The 11920-nt window shown below is 36.7% G+C and overlaps 1 pseudogene; it reads left to right on the top strand.

Annotated features, from left to right (window-relative positions):
- The first annotated feature begins 3473 nt into the window (after window positions 1–3473).
- LOC128578184 (60S ribosomal protein L35a-like) lies at window positions 3474–3777 on the top strand (annotated as a pseudogene).
- Window positions 3778–11920: the final 8143 nt, after the last annotated feature.

The raw sequence follows: 11920 nt of genomic DNA on the forward strand, positions 1-11920 counted from the left end.
CCTCCGGATCCCATCTTTCGTTTCTAGGTCTTCTCTTGTGCTGTATTTTCCTCATTCCCCACCAATTCCACTCTGGTTCACTCCCCTTCTCTTGCTGGTTTGCAACAACATTCTGTATAGCCAAGGACACAATCAAATGACCAAATAGATAACCCACAGAATGGGAAAAAATACTTGCATGCTATATAACTGATAAAGGATTGATAACCAGAATCTACAGAGAACTTGTGCAAATCAGCAAGAAACAACCAATAATCACATCAAAAAGTGGGCAAAAGATACAAAGAAAAATTTTTCTAATAAAGATATACTAATGGTCAACAAACTCAACAAAAAAAGCTCAGTGTCTCTAATCATTAGGGAACTGCAAATCAAAACCACAATGAGGTGTCACCTAACTTCAGTGAGAGGATCTCATACTTATAAGTCCCCAAACAACATGTATGTGGATAAAAAAGAACTCTTACACACTGTTGGTGGGACTGCAAACTAATACAAACTCTGTGGAAAATAGTGTGGAGACAGCTCAAAGAAATTAAAGTAGTCCTACCATTTGATACAGCAAACCCACTGCTAGATATATACCCAAAGGAAAAAAAAAAGTCATTTTATAAAAAGGACACCTGCACACAAATGTTTATAACAGCACAATTTACAATCACAAAGAAGTGGAAACAACCCCAAGTGTCCACCAGTATGTGAATGAGTTAACAAAATGTGGTATATGAATACTATGGAGTACTATTCAGCCATAAAGAAAAATGGTGATCTAGTATCTTTTGTGACAACCTGGATGGATCTGGAGACCATTCTTCTAAGTGAAACATCACAAGAATTGGAGAAACAAACACATGTATTCAATTATAAGTTGGATCTAATTGATCAACATTTAAGTGTACACATGGAAGTAAATCTCAATGAAAATCAAGCTGGGGAGGAGAATGTGGGGTGGGTAAATTCACACCTACTGGGTATGGTATGCACTGCACTTGACTCAATTAGTTAAAAAAAAAATCTATGTAAGGCAGCGCCTGTGGCTCAGTGAGTAGGGCGCCGGCCCCATATACTGAGGGTGGTGGGTTCAAACCCGACCCCGGCCAAACAGCAACAAAAAAATAGCCAGGTGTTGTGGCGGGCGCCTTAGTCCCAGCTATTTGGGAGGCTGAGGCAAGAGTATCACCTAAGCCCAGTAGTTGGAGGTTACTGTGAGCTGTGTGATGCCAGGGCACTCTACCAAGACCGATAGAGTGAGACTCTGTCTCTACAAAAAAAAAAAATCTATGTAAACAAAATGTGTACCCCCCAATATGTTGAAATAAAATACTGATGAAAATTGGATATGATCTAAATAACGATTATTCATGAACAAATTGCATGTACGGAACAACTTATCTTAATTGAAAACTATAGAATTAGGAGTTAATTTATTCAAACTTTGAATATGCAAAGGCTTAAAATAATAAGAAATTTTATAGTTCTTCAATCAAAGGCTCAATGCATCATTCATAAAGAAGAAAAGAGGGCAGTGCCAGTAGCTCAGTGGGTAAGGTGCCGGCCACATTCACCAGGGCTGGTGGGCTTGAACCCAACCTGGTCCTGCTAAAACAAAAAAGTAGCTGGGCGTTGTTGTGATCGCATAAATGATCACACGAGACACGGATTGACAGTACACACTGCAAGAGGTGAGGCTAACCATAGGTGCAGGATAGCCCTGAGCACTTCTCACAGAGTCCTTTTATTGAGAAGATACATAATAGGCAGAAAGATTACTAAGCAAAGACATTCAGGGGCTGCGTGTTCAGGGAAATGATTTCCTAGGTGCCAAAAGAGTATGTGCTCAAGGAAATAATCTTCAAGGGTGGTAAGGAAATAATCTCCAGGGCGGCGCCTGTGGCTCAGCGGGTAGGGCGCCGGTCCCACATGCCGGAGGTGGCGGGTTCAAACCCAGCCCTGGCCAAATTAAAAAAAAAAAAAAAAAAAAAAAAAGGAAATAATCTCCAAAATACTAAATGTAATTTTTGTCCACTAATCCTTTAAGAAACTGCATAAAATGCTTAATGTTTAACAATAGCCTTACTACAGGACTGAACTTTGCTCCTCCAGAATTACTGAGTTACTCGGTGGCTTACCTTCTAAGTCACAAGAGATCTCCAGGCTTGCCAGGAGAATGTCTTGTTCTCAGTAATTCCTCAGATGAGTTATGATATTGGTGACTGTTGTAGTAAGTATGATGTTTAATCCTCTATAGGGCATTGTGGCAGGCACCTGTAGTCCCAGCTACTCGGGAAGCTGAGGCAAGAGAATCACTTGGGCCCACGAGTTTGAGGTTGCTATGAGCTGTGATGCCACAGCACTCTACCAAGGGCAACAAAATGAGATTTTTGTCTCAATAAAAATAAAAAAGAAAAGAAAGGGATAAATTACAAGGTGAAAGGGGTTATTAAAATATTAAAAATAAAATCTAGGCAATTTTCAATATTACTAATAAAATAATCATGGAATAAGAAAAATAACATTTTTGTGAATAACTAGGAAAGTGTGGGATTGTAGGTTATTAAAATAAAAGTTGATCAAGATCATACCAATTATGTGTCAGTATTTTTAAATTTTTTAGATAAAATATGTTTATCTTGATAGTCTCTTTCTTCTCCTTCCTTCCTTTTATTGAATGAATTTGCAAACTAAGTTTTCAATGTAAATGAGCATATCTTCCAAATTTGACATCTGTTATGCTATGAGACTAAACTCTAGTCTAAAAATGTGAATCAACTTATGAATATATAATTAAAGATCTGTAGAAAACTTCAAGTGAGTCATTCTACGAGTCTAAATGAAGTGTATGATTTTAATTTTCTAAGTGCAAAAGGTTGCTTGGGATCTATGGTGTAGTTGAAATAAAAGTAGAAATGATTCCTACACCATTTTCCCAAAAGACATCACGTCAGAATGGAAATATGTGTTACTGTAACTGGAATGTGAAATGGATTCTCTTTGTTTCTCACCATGATTGTTTGGGTGCAGAGAGACTGGAGAGAGGAAGCTAGTTTAAAGGGAAATAGAGTATACCATGTATCACCAAAACATCCAAACGTCTGAATATCTTATGATCTACTGACCCTTTCTCATTTGAGAATTGTACATAGGTACGCTCCATGGTAACACTCAGCCTGTTTTAACCTGTTAGGGTTTTATGCTTAGGTTTTTCACAAAGAAAGAGTTTACTTTTAAACTCCTTGGAGATAACTAACAATTCAAACATAAAAATTTTGAAGAGCAAAAAAGGTAGCTGTACATATCTTTTAAAGAGAGACATAGAAAGAGCGAGACCCATTTGGGAAGCAGCATCTGGAAAAAAGTCATGGGAAATTCCATAGGATTTTAAAAATTCATTTACAAACTACCCATTCTGAGCTCTTTCCACCATCTTGGGGCCTGTGGAGGTCTGCTAGGAACAGGACTTCTAAAACGCAAATATGTCGGGAAGGCTGTGGTCCAAGGCCATTTTTGCTGGCTATATGTGGGGTCTCTGGAACCAAAGAGAACATACAGCTCTTTTTAAAATTGAAGGTGTTTATGTCTGAGATGAAACTAATTCTGTTTGGGTGAGAGATGTGCTTATCTTTACAAAGCAAAGAACACAAAACCAGAGTAATCTGGGCGAAGATAACTTGGGCCCATGGAAATAGTGGCATGGTTCATGCCAAATTCCGAAGCCACCTTCCTGCTAAGGCCATTGGACCCAGAATTCGTGTGATGCTGTACCCCTCAAAGATTTAAACTGAAAAAAAAAAAAGTGAATAAAAGTGGATTTGTGCTCTTGTCTTTTTATTAAGTAGTGTTAAAAAACTTAACTGCCTTAACTTGAGTAGGCATATGTTTAAAATGGATATTATTTAGCACTTACAGAGTACAAGGAAGTCAGAGATATAGGTATATATAATGACAATTACAGGGCAAGTACAGAGATTTAGAAGATAAATGGTTTTTTTTTTTTCTTGAATGGGGGCTATGAAAGAAAAACAGGGTTTAATGTGAGTATCTTATTAATACATCCTTGGGTGGAGGCTGGAGTGGAAGAGTGATTGCCTTCCTCAAAGATTGAGAATAGCTGAAAGAAGATTAAAAGTGTTTTTAAAATATCTTGTGGATATACTTATTCTACACAGATTGGATGGGAAGCTTGAAAGTGGGACTTGGGAATAATTTAGATGGAGATTCTGTTTTGAAGGGTTTGGGCTGCTCATTGAGACAGGCAGGCAAATGAGATATCCTTGGGATTTATGACTAGACAGAGCATTCCAATACTTAACACTTGAGTGGGAAGAATATGCAAACTGAAAATAAACCATATGATTTCACCTTAGAAAAAGTAATTGTGGGTGGGAATAGTGGGCGGACACACAGGTTATCTTGGCTTCATATTTTAACATAGTAAAAGTGCAAGGGTAACACTTTTTTTAGCAGATTATAATAAAGATGTAAACAGTGCTCCAGAGTATGTAAATTTCTTGAAGATTTGCTAAAATAAAATTTTGAACTAAGGCCAAAAATAAAAAATAAAAAAAAAATACAGACTACCCATCCTGAATGCTAGGTAACCTATTTTCTATGTGATATTATTGAACTCTATGCCAATGCACACAGTCAGTTGGAATCAGCAGTAGAGTATGGTCAATAAATTATTCACAATATGTTTTAAAACTAACCATTGATTTGATCAATTTAGTTCATGTCTGATTTTCAAACAATTGTGCATGAGAAGGCACAGCCAAAGTCTAACTTAAAAGTATTGTGTTCTGATGTCAGAATTTATTTTGATTGCATTGCATTCTGTTCAATTTTAATAGCCTACAGCTGTGTGACTATAAGAGCTGCCTTCTCCTTTTCTAAAAAACAAACTCTACATAGCAGAAGATAATTTCTTTTAGTTTCACTTGAACCACCAAGTAAGAATATAAAATCATAGCATTTAACCCAAACTTCCCTCATTATCTCAGTTCTGTAAGACCAATAAATTCACCAGAGAAATGTTATGGAATAAACCCATCTGATTTTCAAAAGGCAGATTATTTCAAGTTGCTGTGGCAACCATTTTTTAAGAAGCATTGTAGTGCAACTTAACCTAAAAGAAGATAATCAGGGTGCTAAAGCTTATTGATTGCTTTGGAGTTGTTATGCTTTTTACATTCCTTTTGGGTTATTGCTTATGATTGTAAGCCACATCTAAAAAATGAGTGGCGACCCTTAACACATTTAGGTTAAGCATTTATCAGTATAAGTAGTGTATGTGTTTGTGGAGAAAAGATTAGACTATTAAATTTAAAGTTTTAAAATTCCAGTGAAAGCACCAGTTTAAATTTTGATAGGGACTTTAATTAACTAACTCATTTTGCCTCAGATTCTCTCCATCTTCTCCTCGTTGTTGAAAAAATATTGTTTGATACTAAACATCTCTTTTTTCTGTTTTTCTTTCCTTGTAAGGTTGAAGAAATCATTTCTATAAGGATTATGTCCAAGAGAAGAATTGGTAGGCTGGCCAGGAATGACCCTTGGGCTAGAGGAATATTTTTTTGTATGCATGGGTAACTGTATATTTAATCTTTCTGCTATTTATTTTCTCAATTTGTCAATGGGACTAGTTCATGGAACAATTGTGAACAGTATGTGCTTCAAGTCTTCTGAGTGAATATAATAAAATAGAATTTTTGCTACACGTCCTCTCTCAAATCTTTTCAAAAGGAAAATGCAAAGAACAAACTAAGAAATAAACAATACAACAAATAATTTCCTCAGCTCCAAGTGATAAAGAGTGAGAAGCCTGAACTGAAACACTGCTGTGAGTTCCCAATGCCGTCTCTGAACGTGTAAAAGTTAAGGATCAATATCCTGAAAAGCATAATTAACATCTGTTTGATTGGAACCCCTTGAGATCTTGGGTCATAAGAAAGGTTAGGGAGGTCAATTCAGAGGCTGCAGTATGATAACACAGAGCCACGGGACAGGGGTGTTAAAGAAAAACATGTAAGATATACAACTGTTATGTACCTATAATTATGAAAAATCAAAACAATTTAAGAAGAGAAACAGGCCATAAATCATTTCTCTTTTTTACAATCTTGTCTTTTGCTAGGGAAGGTGGGGATGGGATGAGTGATAAGTGGACAAAGGATGGAGGAGAGTCTGAATGCCAGTGTAGAGAACCATCTGCTACAAAAATCTTTGCATCCAATGTCTAAGCGAAGTATGCTCTTATGATAAAGAAAATAGCTGTTTTTGAGCAAGGACATAAAAGAAAGGTTCATATGTAGCCAGGCATTGAGGCGGGCGCCTGTAGTCCTCGCTATTTGGGAGGCTGAGGCAAGAGAATCGCCTAAGCCCAAGAGCTGGAGGTTGCTGTGAGCTGTGACACCATGACACTCTACCGAGGGCAACAAAATGAGACTCTGTCTCTAAAAAAAAAGAAAAGAAAAGAAAGGTTCATATAAAGAGAATGGACTAATGCTGAGCTCACTTCCCTTCCCTCCCATTATTCTTCATGTAGCCTGCATCAATCAAAAATGAATAATAAATGAGAAAGGAACCAACATAGTACTTATGTGTAATCACTGGAAAAGCAGATAGAGAATACAAACCATAAAAAAGGAACTGCCTAAAGGAATATAGGAATATTTAGGCCGGCGTGGTGGCTGACACCTATAATCCCAGCACTCACCATACATAAAAATTAACTCAAGATGGATTAAGTACTTAAAAGTAAGACCTGAAACCATAAAAATCCTAGAGCAGTGGTTCTCAACCTTCCTAATGCCGTGACCCTTTAATACAGTTCCTCATGTTGTGGTGATCCCCAACCATAAAATTATTTTCGTTGCTACTTCATAACTGTAATTTTGCTACTGTTATGAATCGTAATGTAAATATCTGATATGCAGGAGACCCCCAAAGGGGTCACAACCCACAGGTTGAGAACTGCTGTCCTAGAGGAAGCCAAGGAAGACCTCTTCTTGACGTTGGCCTAGACAAAGAATTAATGACAAATATCCCCAAAATAAAATACAACAAAACCAGAAATAGATTTAATTAAACTAAAAAGATTATGCATAGCAAAATAAATAATTAATGTATTAAATAGGCAACCTACCAGAATGAGAGAAAATATTCCCAAACTATACATCCAACGAAGGACTAATATCCAGAATTTACAAGGAACTCAACTCAGAAGAGAAAACAAAAAACATTAAAAAGTGGGCAAAAGACATGAACATTTTTCAAAAAAGAGAGAAACAAGTATCCAACAAACTTATGAAAAAAAAATTCTCAACATCACTAATTGTCAGAAAATGGAAATTAAAACAGCAATGAGATACAAACTTAACCCTGTCAGATGGCCCTTTTCAAAAAGTCCTAAAACAATAGATGTTAGGATGGACGCACTGAAAAGGGAAGGCTTATACATTGTGGGTGGATATGTAAATTAGTCAACCTCTATGGGGAATAGTATGGAGATTTCTCAAATAACTGAAAGTAAGTTTACCATTTAATCCAGCAATCCCACTACTTGGTACCCGCCCGAAGAAAAAGAAGTCATTATATCGAAACCACATCTCATTTGTTAAGTTTATTGCAACACAATTTACAACTGCAAAGATATGGAATCTACCTAAGTGCCCATTAACTTATCAGTAGATAAAGAAAATGTGTGTGTACATACCATGGAATACTACTTCCTTGGTATACATATGAAATAATGTCTTTTGCAGCAACTTAGAACTGGTGGCCATTTTCCTAAGTGAAGTAACTCAGGAATGGAGAACCAAATCCTATGTTTTCACCAGTGACATAATGGACATTGAAAACTCAGAAGGGGGAAGGTGGGAGGATGGCGTGGGATGAAAAATTACCCATTGATACAATGTGCACTATTCAGTTGATGGGTACACAAAAAAGCCCAGACTTCCCCACTATACAGCTCATCTATGTAACAACAAATGATTTGTACCCTCTAAACCTAATGAAATAAATAATATACATAATATATACACAATTGTATTAGTTATAAATGTTTTTCCTAACTAACCAGAGTTTAAACTATAAGGGCATTCTTTGTTTTCTTAAGCAGAAACCTGGACATTAGCAATAGTTAACAGGAATTGTTTAGTAACCCAACAATGACAACAAGGACTGTGTATTTGCAGTCTACCACCCTTACCAAATTCTCTTTTGATCCTCATATTTGTCACTTACTGCCACTCCAGGCATCAGGTCCTCATAACAGCATCCCAAGCAGAAAGTAGGGGATTAAGGTAAAAGACCTTTTCCTCTGAGATTATTTTGTTATTCCAGAAGACAAAAATCTTCTTCAGAAGGTTCATAGCAATAGTGTCTCGAATTTCATTATCCAAAATTTCATCATATGATCACTGTTAACTTGCAAGAGAGAGTGGAAAATTAGTATCTATCATTCTGTGGGTCCAGGCACAAAACGTGCCAGGGTTTTATCAGAAAAAAATAAAGGGTGGTAGATGTTAGGTATAAAACAGTGTCTGCCAGAAATACTTTTAATTAAAAATGGCATTTTTTATGATCCAATATTTCTTTTTTTAACTTAATTTTTATTAAGTCATAACTGTATACATTTATGGGGTATAATGTGATGATTTGATATACAATCTAAGCCTATTTTCTTAAGTGTTCTTATCATGAAAGATGTTGGATATTATCAAAAGCTTTTTCTGCATCAATTGATAGAATCATATGGCCTATGTTTTTTATTTTATTTGTGTTATGTATTATATTTATAGATTTGCATATGTTAAACCAAACTTGTAACCCTGGGATAAAACCAACTTGATCGTGTGTATAATTTTTCTGATGTGTCATTGAATTCTGTTTGCTAGGATCTTATTGAATATTTTTGCATCGATATTCATTAATCATATTGGTCAATAGTTTTATTTCTTTGTTGGGTCCTTTCTTGGTTTGGAGATCAAGGTGATATTTGCTTCATAGAATGTGTTGGGGAGGATTCCTTCTTTTTCTATGTTTGGAAAAGGTTATATAATATAGGTACTACTTCCTCTTTGAAGGTTTGGTGGAATGCTGTTGTAAAGCCTTCTGGTCCTGGACTTTTCTTTTTTGGGAGATTTAGTATAGTTGATGCTGTTTCAGTGCTTGATATGGGACTATTCAAAATTTCTAATTCTCTCTAGTTGAGTCTAGGAAGGTGGCGTGCTTCCAGGTATTGGTCCATTTCTTCCAGGTTTTTCCTATATTTCTGAAGTTGTGTCTGTCCAAATTTTTACCATCATCTATATAGAAATGCAAGAAATTATATGGACCAAATGCTAATGATGTTTATTTCTGAATGGTTTAATTTGGGATATTGCTTTCACTTTAATCTTCAACCAGTGTTTGAATCGTTTTTGAGTGTGCATCATTTTCACAATATTAATAAATAAAAAATTATCCTTTTAAAAAGGCTTTAAAAATAATTTCTGTGATAATCAAAATATTTTCAATGATAGTATTGTTATTAATAACACATCTAAAATTAAAGGCATTAAAAAACAAGTTTTCAATCTATCACACAGGCTTGGTGCCCGTAGCATAGTGGTTATGGCCACAGTCACATGCACCGAGGCTGGTGGGTTCGAACCTGGCCTGGGCCAGCTAAACAACAATGACAACTGCAACAAAAAAATAGCTGGGCGTTGTGGTAGGTGCCTGTAGTCCCAGCTACTTGGGAGGCTGAGGCAAGAGAATCGCTTAAGCCCAAGAGTTTGAGGTTGCTGTGAGCTGTGATGTCACAGCACTCTACCGAGGGTGACATAGTGAGACTTAGTCTCAAAAAAGAAAATTTTAAAAATCTATAATAGGGCGGTGCCTGTGGCTCAGTGAGTAGGGCGCTGACCCCATATACCGAGGGTGGTGGGTTCAGACCTGGCCCCAGCCAAACTGCAACAAAAAATAGCCGGGTGTTGTGGCAGGTGCCTTTAGTTCCAGCTACTCGGAAGGCTGAGGTAAGAGAATCACCTAAGCCCAGGAGCTGGAGGTAGCTGTGAGCTGTGTGAGGCCACGGCACTCTACCAAGGGCAATAAAGTGAGACTATGTCTCTACAAAAAAAAAAAAAAAAATCTATAATACACTGACCTCCCTAATGTCATGTAGACTTTGAGAAAAGTGAACTGAATACAAACAAGTCTAATTAACTATAATAAAGGTGACTTATCTAGCATATTTTAGAAAATGTTGTAGAGACCTAATTTTTTTTTTTTTTTTTTTGCAGTTTTTTGGCCGGGGCCAGGTTTGAAACCGCCACCTCCAGTATATGGGGCCAGGGCCCTTCTCCTTTGAGCCACAGGTGCCGCCCAAGACCTAAATTTTTATACCCTTGTAATCAATGTTGATTATTTACATTAGACCAAGAAATATGTAAGTGCAGAAATTAATAGTTCAGTATACATAGACCATTGCTATAAAGGAATACCTCAGGCTTCATAATTTTAAAAGAAAAGAGGTTTTTTTGGCTTACAGTTCCTGCCAAAGGTACAAGAAGCATGGCATTAGCGTCTGTGTCTATTGAGAGTTTCACCTGCTTACTCAGGGCTGAAGGCAAAAGGGAGCCAGCATGTAGAGAACATATGGAGGAAAGCAAGAGAGAAAGGAAGGAGGTTCCAGGCCCTTTATAACAATCCATTCTTTTAGGAACTAACAGAGCAAGCACTCACTAACACAAGGATGTCACCAAGCCATTCATGAGGGATCCTCCTCCATAACCCAAACATCTCCCACCAGGCTCCACCTTCCATATTGGGGATCAAGTTTCAACATAAAACTTGGCAGGGCCAAACAAATCACACCCAAACCAAGGAATATGAAATATGGATTTTATTAGGACTCTATAAACCCATTCTTTATAAGACAGAAAATCACATAATAGCAGCGCAGTTCTAAATTCATAAAAGCCTTATATATTGCTCAAGGAATGTTGGTTATGTTCCTTTTCCTACAGATAATACTAATATTTCACACTTAACAGCTATTTCTTTCCATATCATAATTATATCCATTTGACTGGGCAGAGCCTCCAGTAAGACATCTCAGGTTGAAGTAGCTTCATTGATAGTTTCCACCAAAGACTTTCCTAAAAAGAAGTCTTAATCTGCACCAGTAATCTGTCAAAATGTTCCTGCTAACCAAAGATGTTGTCTACCTTAAAAAATGGTGAAACAATGAAAATTAACCAGCACTTAACATCCGATTTTATGCAATCCCTTTTCCCTCTTTATTTTTACCCTAAAGAAATGAAGGAAGAGAGATTAATAACCATGAAGCATAATTACCATTTGTGTCATCACTGAGGATTTTAAATAGGAGTACTACAAATAAGACAACATCGATTCCATTAAAATCTAATTAAACAAAATATTCTAGTCCAAAGGTTATAAAACTGTGGTTCCCAGAGTAGTAACATTAGCATCACCAGGGAATTTTTTAGGCATACAAATGTTGAGGTCCCACTGGGGCCTACTAGCTCAGAAATGTGTGGATAAAGACCATTAATCTGTATGTCAAGTCCTATAGGTGATTGTGTTCATCCCTCAAGTTTGAGAACCCCAGTTCTAGTCTTTTTTAGCCAGCCAGCTCAGTTATCCCAGCCCTTGTTTACAAATCTCTTTTCCCTTTCCTTCAACCTGTGTTTATTCCAACCAGTAGGTCTAAATGGAATGTTACTAGTTCTCATAATATTACTTGGGACTAAGCTTCTAGTTTTAACCTCTGTGATTATGACATATATCAATTACAATTTCACATACCCAGAAAAGAAGAAAACAAGAAAATTCCTCGAGATAATGTTTTTTTCACACTTGAGTCTACCTCTCTCAATGTCCAAGGTCTGCCTCGCGCCCTAAAGCAGCG

Source organism: Nycticebus coucang, chromosome X, assembly GCF_027406575.1.
Source record: "Nycticebus coucang isolate mNycCou1 chromosome X, mNycCou1.pri, whole genome shotgun sequence".
Classification (NCBI taxonomy): Eukaryota; Metazoa; Chordata; class Mammalia; order Primates; family Lorisidae; genus Nycticebus; species Nycticebus coucang.